The sequence below is a fragment of the Pieris rapae genome, chromosome 23 (genome assembly GCF_905147795.1).
Source record: "Pieris rapae chromosome 23, ilPieRapa1.1, whole genome shotgun sequence".
Classification (NCBI taxonomy): domain Eukaryota; kingdom Metazoa; phylum Arthropoda; class Insecta; order Lepidoptera; family Pieridae; genus Pieris; species Pieris rapae.
The window spans coordinates 4219338-4244011 of NC_059531.1; the positions used below are offsets into that span (position 1 = coordinate 4219338).

At 33.9% G+C, this 24674-nt stretch overlaps 1 protein-coding gene and 1 long non-coding RNA gene across 5 annotated transcripts in view; one reads left to right on the forward strand and one right to left on the reverse strand.

The window, feature by feature from the left end:
• LOC110995854 (GAS2-like protein 3) overlaps nucleotides 1–24674 on the reverse strand; it is a 77702-nt gene that overhangs the window by 21486 nt on the left and 31542 nt on the right. For all 4 annotated transcript variants that reach the window (XM_045633436.1, XM_045633437.1, XM_045633438.1 and 1 more), the window contains one exon: nucleotides 24007–24041. The gene's annotated coding sequence lies outside the window, so the exon portion shown is untranslated. The remainder of the gene's footprint in view (nucleotides 1–24006; nucleotides 24042–24674) is intronic.
• LOC123690252 lies at nucleotides 939–2064 on the forward strand. The gene is made up of 2 exons (XR_006750983.1): nucleotides 939–1631; nucleotides 1817–2064. It is a non-coding gene; the product is annotated as an uncharacterized LOC123690252 (long non-coding RNA).

Sequence of the window (24674 nt, forward strand, 5' to 3'; positions counted from 1 at the left end):
GGTTCGTTTCGTCCTCCGAAACGGCTCGACCGAATCTTTTGAATTTATGCATATTCAGTCAGAGAATCGGCTTCTATCTTTGAAACTGCTTAAGGGGCGTCCACCCAAAAAAAATTGTTATTATTTTATTTTATCTAAAATCTTTTGTTTTTTTTATAGACACAACATACCAAAATACATACATCCCTTAATTCATCTACTATCTATGATCACGCTTATTTTTTATTGTATTGTTAGTTAAGAACTTAAAACTTAACGTATGATACAGAAAAATCAAAGAAAAACCTAAAAAGTTTTCATTCCAGAAAACCGAACAGTCTCTGGAGTAGCATAGCAAAATGTTACATGTTGGCATATAATAAAAAAAGTAGGCAAGGCATTAAGGAGAAACGTTCGCGGGGAAACTAGTAAATAACAAAAGGAATATATAATAACTAGCAGACTCGGCCATGCTGTGGCTAAGGTTTTTGTTGTATTACATAGAAGTAAGCTATTCAAGGGTAGTTTTAACACTGCCATCTGTTAGAATTGTATCAAATAATAAACAAATAATTTACAATAAAATAAAATTGCGACTATAAATAAAGATCTAAGCTATCCTTTCTCTAAAGTTGGACCAGACTGCTCACGGTGTGCCAATTTAATTTAAAATCGGTTAAGTAGTTTAGGAGTCCATCGCGGACAAACATCGTGACAGGAGATTTATATATATTAAGATAATAAATGTTGTGTTGGAATTAAATAACAATGTATTCCACGTTTGATATATTTTCATAAAAAACATATCATCAAAGTTGAAGGAACTAATAAATTCCATTAAACACGCCCCACCCAAAACTTCTTCGCAAACTATTTATCATGGGATTGTTAAAAACCCCGCAGTAAGTCACGAAAACATTAACTTTCCCTCGACAATTTGTCGTAAATTGCATATATTATGGCGCTTCTAAACGGGCCATGTTTTGCTGCAATTGATGGCTGCAACACATGGCCCGGCAACATTGCAAACAATGTCAGCCACACTATGCAATGTTGCAGTAATGTCCCGGCCATATAGCCAAACATGTTTTGTGTAGCCACTTATGGCCGATATGGCCCCGATGGGTTGCCGAACGATCGCTAGGCTATCGAATTCAACTGCAATATTGCACAGCCAGTTCTATTGTTGTTTCAGTCACTCTCTTTGTTATGGCATAGTGTATCCTTTTCTACGCGACATGAAGTTTGCTATGAGTGAAGTGTGCCTGTTGCTATATTCTGTGTTTTGCGATCAGCTGGATTTTGACAACTACGTAAAAATGGTTACTGGTCTAACAAGACAATTACTGATTTTATTGAAGAAATACATTTGCACCCCGAGTTGTGGGATATAAAAACCGGCTCATAAAAAGATAGAAATTCTAAAAAAGATGCATGGAATGAAATCGCTGAAAAGTTTGGCATAACAAGTAACGAGGCTTACAAAAAATTCAGAAGCCTAAGAACTTACGCAAATAATGAGGAGAAAAAGAAGGAAAGTGGTAGTGCTGGCGGTAAAACAGTAAAGTGGTTTGCTTAAGATGCGATATCGTTTCTCTTTACTCAAAATACCACGAATATAGGATTACATAGTGAAAATGAAAACTTCTAACGTAAGTATCTTTAATAAAATATTTTAGTCATTATAAATGTACATATCTCTGTATTACGTATGTTATATATCGATTGATAAATTGAACTTCTTCCCTCGAAATCTTTTGCAACTTGTTTCCATTCTGTTACTCCTGACGGCATCTGAAAGGCTTAAAGATATACTAAAAATTTTATGCATTCACAGGCGACTGAAACTACATACTGACATCCGTGCTGACCCACGTGAAGTCGTAGAATCAGAAACAACCGACACTTTGAAAGCCGTCGATACTACTCCAAAACCACGTACTAAAAGGCTCAAATTATTATACGCGATGCTGGCGAAAATAAAAACGAATATGCTGCTACTAGATACCTATTATTATTAAATTTAAAAAGTACATAATAGTTACTACCTATGCGTAACATATTTAATAAACCTATGTTAACTTACCTGGATGTATTATTTTAATCCTTCTATAATAGCTGTACACACCTCTTGTATAAAAGTTGAAATCTAACACTCGGAACAGGTACATAAAACTTTTAAATGAATCTCCTGTTGCCAAAAACCGTAGAGTTATCGCAAATCTCGTGATGGCGATGAAACAGGTATTGCTGTTCTCATGTTTGTATCATTTCTTTTTATTTTTGGTCCAATTTTGTTTAAGAGAAAGTCAAAGTCGCCTTTTGAAATTCTAGCCAAGTTCTTGAATAATTTATTATCAAGGCTTATTACTGCTAGACTCAAATTGTCTACAGTTTCACGCCTATTTAAATAAGGTCGAATCCTTAATCTCTTCTTTTTCTGTTCTTTTAAAATTAATATAAGCTGCTGCGACAAGTGTGATTTCATCAGCCATTGTTGCCGGTATGTGTGGCCCGTTTAGGAGTCTGCATCATGGGCCATACTATTGCTAACATATTGCAACACATGGCCCGGCCATAGATTGCTCGGCCATCATCTGCATTAAAACATTTTTGTGATGGCCGGACAATTAATTGCCAATAGTGCAGCCATCAATTGCAGAAAAACATGGCCCGTTTAGAAGCCCCATTATTATAGAAATGGTTGCGGTAACAGTGCTTGGTACATAGGTTACAAAATAAATTTATGAGTTAACTAATGTAGACGTCATTAGACTTATTATCCTGTTATTTTTTTTTATAGAACCGGGGGCAAACGGGCAGGAGGCTCACCTGATGTTAAGTGATACCGCCGCCCATGGACACTCTCAATGCCAGAGGGCTCGCGAGTGCGTTGCCGACCTTTTAAGAATTGATACGCTCTTTTCTTGAAGGACCCTAAGTCGAATTGGTTCGGAAATACTTCAGTCGGCAGCTTGTTCCACAAAGCGGTGGTGCATGGCAAAAACTGCCTTGAAAAACGCGCAGTTGTGGAACGGTGGACGTCGAGGTGACACTGCGTTTAATAGTTAATAGATCTATGTATATGTCGCAGCCAATATTAGCCGTTTAATTAACAGCCTAGCCGTTTTACTAACGGCCTGAAAGATGTTCAGCCAGTTGATCAAACAGCTAGACAAATGACTTGGATCGATGACGTTTTATTACTTCCCTAGCCTGTTGACTGTTAATTTAACTAAAGAAATTATTCAAACTGTCAAAATGACGTCGGCTAACCACAACTTTGATGGTGTTTTCGTTTTAGGTCTTTGTGTCTGTCTTTGGTCTCGTGCTCTTTTTTAGGTCGATGGGTGATCGATCGACTGTACAATCAAAAATCTCAGATTGAAAACAATCTATTGTGGTGTTTGTGGATTAATTATTGGGTTGGGGCGTAAGTATAATTACAGTCAAATCCAAAGTTTTTGATAAGTTAGCCTCGGTCAATAGTATAACGCGCCTCATTAAAATCGATAAAAAAACATGTCGGCATGTTCGTATGTAAATTACTCCAAAAATGGATTGAACGCGTGATCATCGTAATTTCGTGATAAAAAACAATGTATTGTATTACAGTTTGAATAATTAATAAGGCTTTAAGGAAACACGATTAGTTTTTTTTAACTTTACGTTGAATTGTCTGTGTAATACACAATATATATCTAAGCCTTATATTATACTATAAGGCTTTTAAGGGAAATATCAAAAAGGTTATTCGACATCACAGGAGAACGAAGGGCTGGCAGCTACTTCGGAAAAAGATACTAAGATTTAATATATTTTAAAATGATTTGTACCGTTTTATTTACTTTATTTGGTTTATATTAATTATTAAATATAAGTGAGCGAAGAGTGTGCATTACACAATATAATTATTATTATGGCTTTATTGCTGACGATCTTGGTAAGCAGTCTAGTAATAAATCAATCAAATCAAATCAAAATCATTCATTCATAAAATATACATTGAGTGCATCTAATTTTACATTTACTGCCAGTTCTTAAATCAATGGCGAAGAACGAAAGAGAAGAACTGGCAATAAACTCTCTGCCACTCTTTTAAAACAACGTTTGTAAGGAGCTGCAACCATTACACCATGTTCCGTATTACTTCTTAAGTAATTAATAATAATAAAATAAATTAAATACAAAGATTTGTCCTCTATCAGCAGGAGGCATGGTGAAATAGGAGCACTTACATTCTCGTGGGAACAACACGCAATAGACGATGAGTCTAGAGATGATCCATCTGCCGGGGATCGAACTTACGACCTCAGGTATGAGAGTCGAATGAAGCCTAGACTATATAGTACTAGATATTACAAACTCAAAAATAATGGATTTCAATTCCGCCATATTAAAAATGTCGTCGAAGAACATGATTGCGTTTTATCAATAAACAAAACATGAATTGAGAATGGTACTCGCTGGTACGGGGCCGAAACATAAAAATGTAACTTCAATTGGTAGTCGTAATGTCGTTCTGTCATGCAAATCATTTGGAACTGAATCGTATTTAATTTTGGTATTACATCAGTTATATTATGATAATATCATTTTTTAATTAAGGCCAGATTTAAAGGTCTCGCGACAACAAAGTAGTAGAGACGGCCAAAAATATTATCCAAATAAAATTATAATTTTTTTCAGTCAAGTTTTTCAATCAATGATTTACTGTAAAACCAAGTATAGTGTAGTATTAAACTAACATATAAATATCAAAAGAAAAGTTGTTTACAGATACCGGCAAACATTTTGAACAAATGTCTTGCCTGCCTTGCCTTGCCTGCGCAGAAGCGATTTTGTTTTCTTTGTGTCCCACGGTGCGATACGATGCGCACACTTTGCCCCACTCCCTTGTTTAATTCTCATATGAAGAATTTTGCCGGTACCTGTACTAGTGTTTACTAGATGGAATTTAAAGCATTTTGACGTGACAACGTCTAATAATTCGATGGAGCCGGCTGCACGCACGAAAAAACATGACGCGAGCGGCGTTACCTCGCTCTGAGGTGTTCCATTTGAGGCTTGAAGTGCAAGCGAGAGCGCGAAAGGAGCGACAAAGAGGCACAACCGGCTGCGTTCATTCGTTAAAAAATTGTAATAATTTATTTATGAGTACAAATGAATGTAACTTGATTAATTCAATTGTGATTTCCATTTACTCCATCTCTATATATGTATATCCATACAAAATATCTGTCAAACAAATAAAATTAAAATTTCTTTTGAAAAATGCAACCATTTGAAAATTTCATCATGATTTTCTTATGACGTCACGTTCAACTATCGTCAGTAAACCGATTTTAGAGACAACCGATTTTTTTTTATTCTCTTTATTCTGGGGGCCCCACTATTTTACACTTTATATATTATAGATCAACAAATAATTCAGAGTATTTATAATATTCATAACCGCCGTAGTAAAAACAGAAAATTAAAGCAAATCTTAAAAGTTTGGCCCCTGTATCAGTGTATATTAAATATTAATATAATAATAATTTCTCGCTGTATACAACAAAATTAATATTAATAATTAAATATTACTGTAAAACTAAATAAATATATTAAACATTTTTATTCATAATAATTTCGTCTAATAGCGAACTCAACTTAAACAAATAATCTTGCAACAAAATGCGAAAATCAAATACGTATTAGTTAATATGTTAAAAGCATCCTACGCATATGATGCCCAATCACAAGGTTATAAGGGCCATACAAAAGCCCTTGAATTAAGACACCCACGCAGATTCTAGATTAGGTCAAGTTGATCAAGTATTTCGGATATCTAGTGCTAGCTACAGTTTCCTTATATAAAACTCTTTCATATAAGTATATTTTATAAAGGTCGGCAACGCACTCGCGAATGCGTCAGCGTCCTGCCCCTTTGCCGTCCGTTCTATAAAAGCATGTCAAAATATTTTCGAAATTTCTATTTACCTACTTCTAAAACTATAATTGTTGAATCAAAAACAAAAACATCGTGGTACCTAGAAAGTTATATAAATCGCTATTTAATCTTTCATCTGTTCAGTAAAATACATAATAAAGCCGTAAATATGTCCAAAGATAATCTGAAATATAATATTAACGACCTATCGATATTTGGATTACAATACAAAGATGAAAAGAATTTTCCAAATTATCGTCAGTCATTCTTGTACGATGTGATTTATTGATTCTCATAATGAAAAGAACTGTTTGCATTTATGAGTAGTGAACGCACAAATCAATTTTGCTAATTTCTAAGCTGCGGAATCGTCTCTTTCTAGGTATTTTTTGGATAAATATTAGTATTATAGTCTAATGTGTATCTAATGTAATATTTTTTTTAATTTGGATTTTTTGAAATGTCTTACAGGCTATATATGTTGTGGTTGCCCATATATGATCTAAATACTAGCCAACGCTATAAAGGTACCTTATTTTTTTAAGGCCTAATTTTTTAGAACAGGGGCCAAACGGGCAGGAGGCTCACCTGATGTTAAGAAATACCGCCGCCCATGAGCAATCTCTCTATGCAAGCAATGAGCAAGCTCTTAAACTTCAGATTGCAGCTGGAGGATTTCTGCGTTGGGATCCCATAAATATAAAATTGAAATATGTAGTAATATATGTATTTGTGTATATATATAATATAGTAGTAGTAATTTGACGATTACTTAAATGATCCTAATCCTTGTCCTAATGATTGATTTAATGCAAACAGTTTGACTCAAAACTTGGCGCTTAAAAAGAGGGGCGGAGAATTTCTTGCCAGATCTTCTTGCCCGCACTACCCCCTTTTTTTTTTTTTTTTTTTTGTTATTCGAGGTGGAAATGCATTTGCGCATCCCCTGCCCTAGGAAGTTGCAGGGGTATGTGGGACTCGACCCACACCAAAATCTCTGCTATTCAGAGACTGGGTGAACAATACCCACTAAAAACACCTCGACAAATACCTACAAAGCCGCGTTACAGAGGCTCTGGGGTCGCTATCGCATTCTACCGGGACCTCAACGGCATAATACACTCAAAAAGCTTCGGTGCAATACACTACATAAGAGGTAAGAGATGGGCATATCTTCTCCTATTTCCTCCCCGTCTTCTACCCCTAGGATTCGTCCTAAAGCGCTCCCTTTCTCGTTCTGCTGACTCCTTCTGTAGCATTACATGCTCACAGAAGGATACCACTGCATTCCATACCTCGTCACTGCCGAGCATTTTATTTACAACACAAGGTAAAGCAAGATTATAACCCACCACAGAACAAAGATTATGACGCAACTGAGACCACTGTGGACAATCCTCCAACGGCCCGCACTACACCCTAGCGAACTGGTAGTAAATGTAAATTCAGAATTAATTTATCTTCTTTTCTAACATTAATAAGTGTACTTATTTACCTATATTAATAAAGTAATTTTGGGTTTGAGTTTTGAGTATAATCTAAAACACGACTTTCATTGGTTAGGCGATAAAAATTGCTTACTGAGCTAGTTAAACAAATATTTTTTCAAATGGTTATTTAATACATTTAACACGTTTACAATAAGATATTAACTCAAATGCCATTATTTCTTCCTGTTTCGCGACATGCGATGTCTATTCGTAATAGGGCTGCCACGATCTTCGTGTGAATATGATTAAAAAAATGACAATAAAAATATATTTTGTATAAACAATATTCTTAACCTACATAGTAAGAAAAATAATTAAAACTTATATAAAATTTGGTTCCTGTACCTGAACCTGCGTTTATCAGCCTGCTATGCCAGACACACTTCGTCTTTTTCTAGGGAAAGCCAGTTTCCTCAAGATTTTTCCCATCACAGTTCAAGCAAATCTTAAATGCGCTTGTAGAAAATCCATTGATGCACAGCCAATCGAACATACGATCTCAGGGATGAGAATCGCACTTTCACGAGAAGCCACTAGGCTAACACTGCTCTTTTACACCGAAAATATAGGTCAGAACTGGACAGCTTCGAGAAAAGGATGGACGAAGATTGGACGCATTGCCGTGCCCCATTTTGTCAGCCCTAACACAGGACAATAGAAGTACAGTGCGTTGCACTCGACGCGCCTTAATTGGATAATCGAACCCGCTCTGAGCCACTCCTGAGCCTTCGATGGGATTGGTGGGACGAAGGCATCAGAAACAGTGCTGGAGACAAATTATCATGATATTATATTGCCATCTCAGAACTGATCCAAAACGATGAAACGGGGAGACCAAAAGAGCAATGGACAGAATTTAATTTCATGTCATTGAGTGTCCATGGGCATGGATGTGTATCACTTAACATCAACCACCAGCCCGTTAGTTCTATTAAAAAAAGTGTGTGCGCACAATGTCTGACACATGTCAGAAGTGAAACTTCTTAGTAAATTATTTATTACTAAGATAAAAGCCCCAATAGATGATCAAGTACCGGTATATGCTTACACACTGCATACGTGCTAATGATAATATCTAATATATAAAATTCTTGTGTCACGGGGTTAGTAACCGAACTCCTCCGAAACGGCTCGACCGATTCTCATGAAATTTTGTGTGCGTATTGGGTAGGTCTGAGAATCGAACAACCTCTATTTTTCATCCCCCTAAATGTCAAGGGTGGTCCACCCCTAAATTTATTTATTTATTTTTTAGACAAAATTTTTCGTTTTTATTTTTTTACGATACACCATACAAAAATACATGCAACCCTAAATTTTCACCCCTCTACAATCATGCTTTATGTTTTTTTTGTTAATTATAAACTTTAATTTTTTGGCACAAAAACATAGCAAAACAACGTTTGCCAGGTCAGCTAGTAAATAAATAAAAATCGGTCTTATTCGCTCTTTCCCTTTTCCTCGACAAAAACGTTGCACATCTTCGTGACGTTCCGTAAAAAAGTTTCTCTTTAAAAGTCATAAATTTATTCATAAGTGTAAACGAAATAGGTTATACGCTAGGTACCCGTCAAAATAGTTAAATTGAAAATGATTTAATAACGCAATGGGGTCGACAGTTATAATTGAAATAAATTGCATTTTAACGGCAACAATTGTACACCCAATTATGTCGTCAATAAATCAATCAGCACACTTTCCGTTACGCTACAAATATCAGATATAAGATATAACACGACTCAGATTACTCCAGTTATATATAGCCAAAAATTATAGACATGTAAATAGTAAAAGTTCTGCACATGTATTTGTAGCTTAAAAGGAATGATTTTTTATGTATTAGAATAAATTCAAAACTCTCGTTAAATTTAATTAATCAAGAAAAAAATTTATAAATTTAACGATTATTTAAATGATCCTAATCCTTGGCATTGATTTGTTCAAGTTGAAACAATTTGTATGTATCAATACTTGGCGATTAAAAATAGTGGCGGAACATATATTTACTGCCAGGTAAAGTAGTAGACTTGCGACATGGCAGTAAATGTAAATTTAAAAAAGTTACTAAGTTATTAAAACTAAGTTTATCTATGACAGGCGTCTGGTGTGTCTATGACGTTAGTCTATGTCACGGACTACAAAGTACAATGGTTTGTTATAATTGCGTGTTCACGTGATTAGTATATAAGTTGTGTAGGTATATATGTAATGGTGACCTTATTAATATTTAGTCCACCATTCTCAAGAGACTTGTAATAAATAGTAGTTTTAAAATTATTTTTAATGATTATAAAGAGAGGATAACCTCTCTAAAAACATGAATAATCACGTTAAGCTATTGCATAGATTTTATCGCGGCCTTTGAGCGCGGTGACCGAATCAAGAAATTCCGTAACGAAAAAAAACCTAACACACGATGACAAAATATAGGTGCAGCCAATACGCGTTAGAGCGGGACATAACGCATACTGCGTATTCACATCTCTCTGGCGAGATCGGTAACATAGTCTGATAGAGTGATAGATTGATTACATACATAGAAAAAAAATACTGCTTAAATAAAAACTAAATAAATAATGTATAAGTTGATAAAGTGAGTGCCACACGTTTTTTTGTTGAAGTCGCTTAATCGAAAGTCTCTCGTCGTCTAGTCTAGTCTAGTCGTCGGTAGTCCATTTCTATATATTTTTATAAATAAATTATGTCAATCTCTTCCTGTTGCAGGAACTGCTCATGTATCAATACCGGTGTGACACACGAGCCTAACCACAAATCCCTGTGCGACACCGCGAACCATTGTTACTTTCATTCAAATTACATTAACAGTTAAAGTAATTAATAAATATATTGTAAATACCAGTGGATATAATCCTTGGTCTTGTGAACGTATCTTAATCAAAGACAAAACTCATTTATTCATATAGGTAACACAATATACAGTTATGAATGTCAAAAAACGAAATATATATTAAATTTTACATTTACTGCCAGTTCTCATATCGTAGAACGGAAGAGAAGATACCGGTAATAAAATCTCCGCCACCTTTTTTCAATCGCCAAGTTTTTTTTTAAATCTTTTATTCATGTAAGTACTATAATGTACACTTATTGTACGTACTATATTTATGTGTATTTTATGTATCTACTGTATTTATTAATATAGTACAGTATCTAGTCAAACAAAAGTATTAAACCTTAAGTAATCAAAAGATCAGAAAACAAAATGGATCGTTTAATTTTAAATTGTCATTGACATTTCATTAATCGATTAGTTTGACCTTAAATCGCTTTCCAAGCTTCGGTGATTCTGTGAAATTTACTCATTATCTGTGGAATATTTAAAGGCCGGCGACACACTCGCGAGCCCTGGCATTGAGTCTCAATGACTATATATAGATATACAAATATATGACTCCATGTATTTGTATATCTATATTCACACTGTTTACACACTATATGTGAGCTAATGATAATATAAATGTATAAAAATCTTTGTTTACTGCACTCAACGTTATGTGACAGAATTTCCATCTTAAGTTCATATATGTAACAACTAAACATATACATTAACAAATAGCGTGTATTTTTTCTCGATCTCCCTTACTCTTTCAATCTTTCTTACTCTCCCACCTCTCGCTCCATTGTTTATTGCTTCATGCGACATTCGCTCTTTCGCACTCTCTCTCAATCGCTCTCGTTCGAAATCGTTCCTTTTCTTCAACGCTGCACATCTTCGTGACGCTAATATTATTTTTGCGTTTCATCCGTGAAAAAATAACTTGATGCGCCTAAAGAAGTTTCACTTCAAAAGTTAAATTGCCTGTGTTTAATATTCTCGTATCCGTGATGTCCAATGACATAGATTTACAAGCCAAGTTAGTATTTTGTTAATACAGCATCACAAACCCACTACCCTCAATGTTATCTTAGTTATAAGCTTATGTTCAAAGACAGTTGTTATCCATCTTCAAACAAGGTGTTTCATTGAAAATATGTGAACCGTTTTCAGTAACCGTTTAAGGCTAACTCCTGATTATCATGATTTTTGTTGAGGTCGGAAATCGTGCCAATAAAATAAAGCTCTAGACAGAAGCTTTTGAAGAACTTTTATGACTATTCTCTATATACATACTTCCATTAACAGTAGGTAAGAGTACAGACATGTCGATCAAAATTTTAGAATTACAAGTTATAAGCGATTTGTTTGAACTATATTTTAATATGCAGCATATTTATTTTTTAAAGTATATATGTTTACAATCTTTATTTCACAATTATGGCAAACATAAAAATGTTTAAAAAAATAATAATAATGTTACATATCCAATTTTTAGAGATTAGGTATCAGATTTCTCTCTATCTCTCAGAAACTTGGGATAAATAGTGTTTATTCTGTTAAGTATATACGCGAAGAATTTTAATTTTCTATTTACCATTTTAACTATTATTATAACTTAATAATATTGTTAAGAATAACAGATGCACAATTAAAAGTTTTCTAGCATAAAAAGTAGTATTAAAGCGGCTTTATAATTTTAAATCGCTGTATCTCTTGACTTAACACTAATTCATTGATAAACTTAGCCAATGGTGCAACGATGTGCAATGTAAACACAATGTGTTAAATGCACTGAACAGTGGCGGAAGCTTTGCACTTTGTTTATTGATTTAACGCTGTGAATACTAAAATAGATACACGCCTATGCGCCTTGGCTGGATCTAGCTGAATTTTGGATACGTTAGCGCTTTTTTACCGCAAAATCTAGTGCTTTTTGTCTAAGGGGTAAATAGAAAAAATCTAGCGTGTTTTAGATTCCTTTTAGAATCGGGACTTTGAATGCATATGTTTAATTATAACTAAAAATAGCTGTAAAGCTCTCATGTTTATAATACTAATAATTATTGTCTAGCAATAAATACCATAAAACAATAAAAAAAGGTAAAGTATGACTTTTTCTCGCTGTTTGCCTGAAGCTTGACAGTTGAGCCCACTTTAGTTTAATAGCTCAATTGCGAGGTGGTCTCCTGAAGAATGGCCGAACTGCAGCAGTCATCAATTAAGGCCTAGCTAACTGAAGTACGTAAGTAAGTAAGTAAGTAAGTAATAGCAAAACCGACCCTCAACCACCTCACTCATGTCCAAAACAACATTATTCTTTTACTTCAAATAAAGAACTTATCTATACTAATATTATAAAGAGGAAAGGTTTGATTTTTTGTTTGTTTGTTTGTATGAATTGAATAGGCTCCGAAACTACTTGGCAGATTTGAAAAATTCTTTCACTGTTGGAAAGCTACATCATTCCTGAGTGACATAGGCTATATTTCATTTTCAAAAAAATAGGCATCCTTACTAAAATTACGATAACATTAACATTTGTTTATTATTTGATACAATTCTAACAGATGGCGCTGAGTTAAAGGTAGTAGTTTGGCAAGACGACGTTTGCCAGGTCAGCTAGTACTGAATAACTTACTTTAGCTTAGCTTCCTCGGCCCCGGGGCGGAAGTCGCCGGGGAGGTTGGCCCACTAGCCAATTAAAAAAAAAACTGAAGTACGTAAAATACGAAGTAACTACTAAGTTGAAAGCTCACCTTCTCAGCCGGTGTGAGCAGGCGGGTAATTTATATTTTTTGAGATGGAATCTGGCCGTTGGCCGTAAAGGCATTTACCGTTTGGCTATGAGGCCCTTAAAGGATTATTGAATTACTGACCACAATAATTAAAGAAATAATGTCATTTCCAACTACTTCAATAAGACGTCTTGATTATTTTTTTTTAAGAACATAAACGGGAAGAAGTCTCATGTGATGTGAAATCCCCATCTCATAGCCGGAAGGTGTGCATTTATTTATTAAATTTCAACACATCGTATATATATATTTTGCAAACTATCTTTTCTATACAGGACATTTACAGTGGCCGTAATCGCGCCACCTATTGCTAAGTAGATGAACTAAATAAACTGTTATTAAACATATATGCACCGAATTTCTTTGTAAGTTTCTATTTTCAACAAAATGCAACTGAAGCAATAATTTATATAATAAATTAAAATTCCGCTTAATCACTGTAAATGCATATTGCAGACCGTGACGAATTACGCAACGCATTATATAAAATAGGTGAATTGGGTAATTATTTAATAAAATTTAAGTCTTTAATTTAACGGTTAGAAATCTAATTTAAACTCTCGTATTTGCCAACTGTTTATTAATTAAATATATATCAGTGGTCCTACAATCTCTTTAGGTCTTGGCCTTAGATTTCTGAATCTGTTTCATGATCATTTTTTAATCTTATAGGCAAGTAGGTGATCAGCCTCCAGTGCGGTTTCCTCACGATGTTTTCCTTCACCGTTCGAGCAATTGTTAAATGCGCACATAGAAACTCCATTCGTGCACAGCCGGGGATCGAACCTACGACCTCAGGAATGAGAGTCGCACGCTGAAGCCACTTGGCCAACACTGCTCTAAATATAAACTTATTATTATATTTAATTAAACATTTAGAATATAACCGACGTCTGACTAAAAATATATTGATTAATACTTACAAATATAATATAGCCAGTTGCTTTTCATTAAATTATGTTTAATATATTTTTTTTACCTTTTATGTAATGCAACGAAGTGTTAATAAATAATAAATAGTTGTGTTTATAAGTTTGTCTAGACTCTAGACTCTAGAGCAGTGATTCTCAACCTTTTTTTTGTCACGGCACATATTTAATGATTTTAAAGTTTGACGGCACACAATTAACGATTTTAAAATTTGGCGGCACACAAAGAAAAAGCTAAAAAATATTTACTGCCGCGGAGTGGTTGAGAATCACACTTCATATTCAGGCCAAAAACTCTGTGTAGTGTACTTGTCTATTAAAAATGAATAATCATGAAACGGATCTAAGGCCCAGACCACTCACACAACAAACCAACAGACTCTAAATGTAATCAGCTGATGTCGTGACCGCCATCTTGTTTTACTTTTCTGGTCAACACGCTGGCTTTCGGTACGACAGATAGTTAACGTTTACGACGCTGCTTTATTTTAATCAAAATGCTAGCGACTTGATTGAATATCGATCTTTAATTAACTGTCTTGAGATTCAATTAACTCCCTGATTTAACTACTTTACTACGACATATTATGTATATATAATTTTTAGAGTCACAACTGTTTCTAGAATAAACTATTGAATTATTCATTAAAATATTTTATCAATTTGACGAATACCTAAATGATCCTAAACATTGGGATTTATTCGCTCCAGTTTAAACAATTTGTATGACTCAAAACTTGGCGATTAAAACAGCGGTGGAGAGTTTCTTGCCAGTTCTTGCCTGCTCTACGCCCGTATTAATTCAACTTCTTTTCTGACGGTCATAAGTATACTATGTTAACCTAAATTTTTACGTTATTTTGAAAGGTATGAAGATCCTATGACTTTTATATAATAACTAGCAGACTCGGCCAAGCGTTGCTATGGCTTAGGTTTTTATTATTACATAGTAGTATTGTCTTTTATTTACATAACTTTTACACATTTAAAGAAAAACACTTTTTTATGGATTATAGTTATGTATTATATAATAAACTATTCAAGGGAAACGGTAGGAGAACTTATGTGAAACGTTGGTACTTTTAACACAGCGCCATCTGTTAGAATTGTATCAAATAATAAACAAATAATTTGCAATAAAATAATATTGCGACTATAAAACCAGACTGCTCACGGTGTGCCAATTTAATTTAAAATCGGTTAAGTAGTTTAGGATTCCATCGCGGACAAACATCGCGACAGGAGATTTATATATATATTAAGATTACGCTGTGATGAAAAGATATTATTTTAGAGTTTTCACATTAATGGCGTCTGCAGTCAAAGGAACATGGAAAGTATCTCAATTCAAACGATGTGGCACACAAGTGGGCCAATTGAGGTATGGTTGCTAATATAAGGGAAATGGACCATCAAACAGTTAAGCATCTCACGCACATAACACTAAAGATGCCGACTTCGCCCATGGACGTGACTTAAATTGTAATACAAAGTTTGTATTTGGTTCGATCAAAAATAAAAAAAAAGTATTTAGTATTTTTCAATTCTTAAAAGGCCGGCAACGCACTCGCGAACTCTCGCCCCTCCATTGAGAATGGTAAGTGCGAGCGAGACAGACAGATAAATATAATTTCAGACCCGAAGCATAGGTGATAGGTTACAGTTTTATATTATGTATATTATTGTATAAGTCGACTATAGTTTTATATTAAATTGTGTTTTTTGGAAATTATATTTAAGTACGTATTACATACTTACAATAATGATGAAATATAAAATGATGAAAAAAAAATTTTTTCGCAAGTCGCAACGACAGAAGGGAGATTTGTCTATGGGATCTTGTGAATACGCCTTAAGTTGTTTTGGACTCAATAGGACATTTGCTCATCACATCAATTGTCCTATTGCGCTGTGTTTAGTAATTTAATTTTCGCCATTCCGTTTAGTCTACGGTATTTTCAATTGTTTCAATTTAACACACTAATATACAGTATTTATAATATTCTTTACCTACTAATAATAATTATATGGGTAATGAAAAATAGATAAATTTAATTTCAGACTAGAGAATTGTATACGTCAGAATAAAAAAAAACACGAATAAAATGACGTTTCCTAGAAATGATTCCTAGCTAGATCGATTTATCGCCCCCGAAACACCCTGTATACTATATTTCATGGAAATCGTTGGAGCCGATTCCAAAATATATATATAGACCAATTATATATATACAAGAATTACTCGTTTATAAATAAATAAATAAAATAAAATCATTTATTTCAGACTAATTAATAAGTCCATAATATGTTGTTATTATAGTAAAACTTATAACTATGTTAGTAAAATTATTAAAAATATAAAAATATTTAATTCATTAGTTTACGTTGATGTTTTCGATATAAGATAAAGATTTGCTTAAAAGATTGGGGAAGTATTTTTTAAAAACCGCATTTTTGCGTTTTGCAATTTTTTCTACCTTTTATCGCTGTAATTTGAATTAACCTTCAATTACAGGAAGTGTTACACAATTAATTACGATTAGAATAATTTAAGTTTATTTGTGTTAATTATTACTTAGTTTCTGCTAATTAATTCAATTAAAAAATTATAGTATTGTCTTTTATTAACATAACTTTTACATATTTAAAGAAAAACACTTTTTTAACGGGTTAAAGTTATTTATTATTGTAATCTCTGGTCAATATAATAATACAACATTTTCTACAGCTGTGATACTTTTTTGACGCCTGCTATATCAGATAATCTTGTTTAAAAGTGTAAATAATTAATAATTAAAAATAATAAAACACTCACTACCTACAGAATGTTGAGTTCAATTATTGTGAAAAGTTTTATGATCTAATTCGAAGTATTTATTGAATACTATCGGTTTATTGTACAATTTTAGATGTCACTTTGCAATTTTTTTCTATCGAGAAAATTTAATAAAATTGGGATTTCGACTTAGTCACTAAGTAGCATTAGTTCTCAATTTTATCATATATTTATCACAATGTGATCAATTCAGTATTATGCATAAGCACTATATAAATTAGAGATTGAAAACTCGGCACTTGCCTTCCCACATCGCCCTAACACCTTTTATCATCAGTCACCGTGACCACGCACGCTGTAAAGCACGCAAACGTCGGTTAAATTTAAAATTATGTTTAAATAATTAAGTTAAATTTTTAATAATACATAACTCTAATCCGTTAAAAAAGTGGTTTTTTTTTAAATTATATTCGTGTCACCGAAATATACCAAAATTCGCAAGTCTATAAATTTCCTAGGAAATATTTCCTTTGAAATAAACGAAACGAATACGAAACATAATTTTAATCATAATCACGATTTTAAAAACGTGTTTTACATGCAGATAAATATAGACATAATCAGAGAAACCCTATGAAAGTTCATTAGAATACAAGTAATCCACTTTAACGTACCATAAATAGTATTTTTAATCTATTATTCAAATGTCTCACAAATAAATATTTTGGATTTTCAACGATTACAAAAGAAGCAATCGTTTGCAAATTTTATATTGTCTGTAAATGTTTAAATTCTCTGCACAAAGACACCAATTACGATCTAGCCTAAATTATTACTAACGGTGGAGGTCTTCCCTAAGAGATTCGACCTATATTCAAAATTCGCACCACTAAAATGGGTGTCTATGGGCTGCAATGACTGCCCTTTTTCGGCGTCCCACAGGCTCGTTTGTCCCCCTATTATATATATATATATAAAATACCTGCTCAATAAAATGGATATTTTGACAAAAACTATCTTGTGGACAATTTTTTCACTTAACGGGCGGGCACTAACAGCAATAAAATTAATTAATTGATAAATTCGAATGTTCTATGAAAATTAATGTAATTAAAAAAATTACAACCACAAAACCGTTTTACTACTTAGCTGGATATTTGCTTAACTTCTTGCAGCAAGAGTTCACACAGGAACTTATATATATATTATTTAGATTTAGCCCCAAGCGACGTATTCCTGTTCTCAGACCTCAAAAGAATGCTTACTCAGAATATTGCGGTAATAAATAGGTAATCTCCGAGACTAAAGCCTATTTTAAGGCTATAGACGACGGCTTGTGTCAGGCACAGATGGCTGATTGACTTGCCTATTTAAAAAAAATCAGTGGCGCTACAGCCTAATTAGGTCTTGGCCTCAGATTTTTGAATCCATTGCATGAACATTTTTAAATCTTATGGCAAGTAGGTGATCCTCCAGTGCCTGACACACGCCCTCGACTTTTTGTGTCTAAGACATGTCGGTATCCTCACGATGTTTTCCTTCACAGTTAGAGTAAATGTTAAATGCGCACATAGAAAGAAAGGGCATTGGTGCCTAGCCCGGGATTGAACCTACGACCTCAGGTATGACAGTCGCACGCTGAAGCCACTAGGCCAACACTGCCCTATTAGATAAACAAATAATCATGTAACAGATATCTGAGGCCCAGACATAAAGTTGTGGCGCCTCTGATTTGTTTACCAACCAACTATAACTTAACTGCATCAATTGGAATGCAGTCACACCGCGACAGTTCCGTACGACGTCCGTGACCACGGCCTGATGACCTCGACTCGTTTAGTGGTTACAATCGATTTACACGATTATTGAAATTTGATTAAAACCTTATAATTGGTTTTTATAACATTAAATATAAAAAAAGTCGAATATAAAAAATACATTGTTTTAAGCTATGCAATAAGATTTAGTCGCGGGCTATTAGTACGGCAACCGAATCAAGGAATTCCGTAACGATCATAAACCTAACACACGATGACGTATAATTGCGGCCAATACGCGTTAGAGTGGGACAGAACGCATACTGCGTCTCATCTCTCTGACGAGATCGGAGACGTAAGGTAAGCATGGCCGGTGCAGCAGGTACGCGTTAGAGTGAGATAGATTATATAGGCGTGTTACTCTGAGTCTGGTAGAATACTAGAGTAATAGAATAAATTAATGTCAAAAAAAATTACTCCATTAATAAAAAATAAATAAATTATTATTATTGCATAAGTTTATAAAAATGCTATGCCATAGCTTTACCGCGGCAATCAGCCCCACGTTTTTTTTAATTCATACATTCTCTCTTTACCAAAATTGATATAGAATAAAAAAACTGGTTTTTTTTAATATTTTTTGATGTGAACTTAAATAAATAAATAAAATTTAAAATGTTTCACGCTGGCTGCATTTTTGTATTGCGAAACTTATTCGCCGAGCGAGGACAGTTCCAGTTCTGGGATCACCGGTGTTAATAAAATAATCAAGATAGTAGCATCCTTTATTTAAAAACCCTATGCAATGGTAACCATGGTAACGGGAACGATTATCTATGACCCGATCCTTGAAAACTGTCACGTAACGCCCGCTGTCACTTTCACACTTTCCCGCCAAATCCAGTTAGTATTATTCAACCAGATATCAGGCTTTATCATTTAATCTCGTTAGTAAACATTTCACGTGATATTTCTGCATGATTTTGCGCAATGATAAAATAACTGTAATATTTGTAACATTACATAAGATAATTATTATGAAGCTACATTTGAATGTTTTTTTGTGTAACAAACAGGCAGAAAACTCGGGCGACTTTTTAAAAACATATTAACATTCTAGTATTGTGTTTTGTCCATAGTATTAACATTTATTTACATAACTGGTAAAAGGTAGGCTAGGCTAATGCCTAGCCTACCTTTTCAGTCCCTAATGGGAGATATATAAAAATAAATCAAATATATTAATTCCATATTTTTTGTTCAACCCTGGTTAAGAATCAACCAGTTATCCACTAGGTCAATATTAACAAACTCATTACTTAATGATCATTATGTAATAATTAATATGTTAATCTATCAATTAGTAATTACCGAGTAATTATATCGTCAATAATGACGTAATTATATACGTAAAAATTTATTAATAAATCAAGTTCAGTATGGCAGTTTATTTAGGGTTGACTATTTGGAAAATAATTTAGGTTCGTTAATTAACTTAGGTTCGACCCCGGGCTGTGCATCAATGGACTTTCTTTCTATGTGCTCATTTAACATTTGCTCGAACGCTGAAGAAAAACATTGTGAGGAAACCGACATCTCTTAGACCCAAAAAGTCGACGTGTGTCAGGCACTGAAGGCTGATCACCTACTTGCATATTAGATTTAATTATGATCATGAAACAGATTCAGAAATCTGAGGTTGTTGGTATGTATTGAGGTAGGCTAAGCAAAATCACATTAAGAAGAAACGAAGTTCGCGGTGCCGGTTTCAAAATAGCGTAGACACAGCCCTATAGACCCGCGTCAGCGATAATTATGGTGAAGTACAATCAAGTTATGTGTCTAATTGACGTCTAACGCCTCGTATTATCCAACTATGCGCTTTAAATAAACTAGTTATTTGCAGGACTCAGGCTCTTGAACCCACAGGTTATATTTAACCTAGTACACTTGTTAAAAGAATTTAACCTGGTTTTACATACTACAGACCGTAGGTTTTCTGTACGTCTGGCCACAATCCGACTAGACGTTAAGAGAGATTTTGGAGAGCACGCCGGGAGATGCCAATTTAACAGCCGCTTGAATGAACTCATATTAAACTGTCTAGGGATGCAACTGATGGCGAAGAATAAAAAGTATGACGAGCTAACCGCCAACCTCCAAGGCACCACAAGAAGAAGAAGAAGGGATGCACGAAGAAGACATTAGGAACACAATGAAGGACAAAACTCTGCTTCTAGGCAATGTTTGATTTACAGCGTATGATATTATTTTTAATTTCAGGCGTTGTTCTTAAAGGGGGCGTTCATGTATTACGTAAGTTCTGAAGGGGGGTTGGGGGGTTCTTAGATTTTCTTATTTGGTGATTACGTCATCAGTAATTATTTACTTTTTTACACATATTTCCCACACATTGTCTATGCTTGAAAGTGAAATGCATTTTCGAGCATTCCTACATGAATAAATAAATATTAGTACATAAATGTTAATACGTTTATGTACTAATATTTTTGAGGGATCGGCCCCAAATGGGTTAGTAAATATACATGCTTACAAAATAAAAGATCCTGAAAAGACCGGCAACGCACTCGCGAGCCCTCTGGCATTGAGTGTCCCTGAGCGGCGGTATCACTTATCATCAGGTGAGCCTCCTGCCCGTTTGCCCCCTGTTTTGTAAAATAAATCCTCTTGTCAACAAAAGTAAGCTAAGCTGAACGGCCCCATAGGCTATTTTAAATATTTTAATTTATTATTCATTGATTTCACAAAGGACTCGCCCAATCATGACTATGCTTTCTAGAGGTTCCTGTTTAAAAGAAAGAATTCGGAAGACAACAAAGATGTTTATGGATTAACAACTCATGCGCACTGTGAAAGTGTAGTAATTTAATTGGGCACGCGTTTCGGCGCATACGTTTAATAGGGTGACCAACGTACAAGATTAGTTTAATATTTTTCAAAAAAAAAATGATTTTTTTGAGTTCTAAAACTTTCTAAAAGTCAAATTGGTTTAAAATAGTCCAGTGGGCAGCTGATTCCACAAAGTGGTGGTGCGCGGCAAAAACTGCCTTTTAACACTCAGTTGTGGAAGAGACGTCCGATGATGAAACTCAGCTGAAATAATCTTTGAATAAACAGAAGTTGAATACACGACAAAGATAAGTGAAACCATAACCATGATTTAATGTATTGCTAATTTAAGAAAAAAAAATATCCCAAATTTTCAAAATACATATGAACTGTACAAGTCGGAAAGCGGAACCATTGCGTCAGTCGAGTGACCATCTGCCAGAGATTAGACCACTGCTAGACATACCGTAATTACAGTAGATTTACTGTCTTTTTGACCAAATACAGTTTCAACTCGTCAGGGAAATAAATTAACAAGCAGTCTCTTTCCATCGCAGCGTAAACTCAATTTGATAGAAAGAGACGAAATAGAAGAAATAGTAGTACTAGGAGAAATAGTAGAAATACTTGACTATTAGATTTAAAAAAGATCATGAAACAGATTCAGAAATCTGAGGCCAAGACCTAAGGAGGTTGTAGCGCCACTGATTTATTTATTTATTAAAAAAATATTCTCTCTAAACCTCTTCATCAGAGTTCATTTTAAATGAAATTCTCGAAGTGGTTTCGTGTTGTTCTGCCACTGAAAACACCTCATACAAAAAAGTTTTAAACTAATAATGATAATCTAGGAATATTTGTTTATGATGTTAATTATAATCGTAAGTTATAAATTATATTTCTTAGAAGCCGCACGATTTCTTCGACTTGCTTTCTCATCTAATCGAACTGGTATTGAAAGCTTACTATATTTGCGATTACTAATAACGAATCGTAGTAGAAAAGTATTTTTTCCCCGGTTTTAGGTATTTTTCAAAAAATATATATTATCCTAATAATATGAGAAGTTTTCATTTCAGTTAAAGGTACACTGCTACAGCGACGAAAATTAAAAAAAATATTATGTAGGTTACGAAAATTGTACATACTGTATAATAAATGGAAGCTTCTAATATAATTAGAATAATATTTTTTCTAAATCCGTAAATGATTTAAATTATGATTAATCTTGAATCTCATGGTCGTCGAACCCCGGCTTTGCAATGGTGAACAAAATATCGTAAGGAAACCTGTCTCAAATCACAGGGCAGAAGGCTGATCAGCAAATATCTGAGGCCAAGACAAAAAAAAAGTATTATTATAACTTTTTTTCTATTTTTTTTATTTATTTAGTTAGGCACTTGTACCTTTACATTTTGTTTTCAGTATGAAATAAATCTCTTGTTAGCGATAAGGTTGTATATGTAACCTATTTACCAGAATCAATATTCAATAAAGAAACGGTTTACAACTATAAAGTTACGAACATTATTTCTAGGTTAAGCTAATCAGTAGTCAAATGAGGCAATAGTTAGGTCATAAACGGTGCAATGATCCCTCGGTAAGTGGGTCCTGGGCCCAAAATGGCAGGACCTGACTCATGGTCAGATAAAAGGGTCCATATACATATTACATATGGTCAACAATAAAAAATAACTGAAAATCTTATGGTTTCTTACTCGTATCTTACTGGTTTTTTTAAATAATTAAAAGGCTATTTGATATGTTTTAAACATAGACATGTATATTTTAATATTATTTGTATGGTTTTATTTACTTTATTTGGTTTATATTGATAATCAAATGAGTGTAAAGAGCGAAGAGATTGCATTCTATCCGTCGCCATAAATGGATTGTCTTCGTAGGGTTTGGTTATCCGGATGCAAATACGACATCGATCGACTGTCACGGTCTGATCTCAGATTGTTTTCAATCTGAGTTTGTGGATTAATTATTGGTTTCGTGCGTAAAAGGGCCATCACAATCTACATAGATTAAGTCGAAATTCCTGATTATCTTCGTTCTTCTACCAGAACTAAGTTATATATTCTTACTAAATTTTAACAGTCAACAAATGTAGTCAATCCCAAATATTCCGATTAACGGCGAATCAATTTAGTGTGTAACGATATTCAGGCCGCGTTTACGATTTTTTACTCCAGCATGACAGTGCCTATCAATGGCTCAGTCATGCGTATTACCTAGATTCTAGATTCAGTAGGTCAGTTACATAAATACTGTTAGCACTACTTGTTTGCGTGGAAAAACATTTATATTGTCTTTGATTTACATTTGTTTAACGGCATGTTCTAGGCTATTTGACATAATCTAGACTAGTTCTGAAATACTGGACTGATTAAACAATCGTTCACCATTAGATACCGATTTTTATGTACATATTTATGTACATGTTTGGTTATCATTTGTCAATCTTATAGGCAAGTAGGTGATGAGACTTTTGTGTATAATACACGTCTTGTTTGGTTCCTTACGATGTTTTCTTTCACCGTTGGTAAATGCACACATTGTCATTCAAGATACACGTATAACACCAGTAAATTGTTACATAGAAAATTGTTTTAGCCATGCCTTGACGACGGCTTTGGATGTGAACACTTACCAAAAAGACGAAATCACACCATTATCAGCTAACACCTGAAAACAAAAGATATTAATTTAAAAAAAAAGTTTGTGTATCACTTTATCTTTTCTCCACATATATTTTGTATATACTTATAATTGTTTTATGTTCTGTGTGTGACGTGTGATATTTAATTTGTGTATGGGTGCCTAATGATTAAATAAAGCATTAAAAATTCGAATTAATAATATTATTATATTTTGCGGGCATTTACTCCTTCCGACGTCTACTTATGTTAAATTCAAAATCATTTATTAATTTAGGTAACACAATGTACACTGCATTGTGTAAATGAACATCAATAAAGATATTAAATGCTTCTAATTTTACATTTTCTGCCACAACTCAAGTCAAGGGCGTAGATCGGAAGAGAGGAACTGGCAATAAATTCTCCGCCACTCTTTTTAATCGCCAAGTTTTTTTACACAACGTTTGTAAGCTACAACCATTACATCATGTTCCATATGACATCTTGAGTAATAAAGAATAATAAAATAAATTAAAAACAAAGATTTGTCCTCTATCAGCAGGAGGCATGGTGAAATAGGACCACGCACTTACACACTTGTGGGTACAACACGCAAATATATAGACGAAATAATTAACATGACCACACAGATGAATTCAATTCCGACCGTTAAATACAA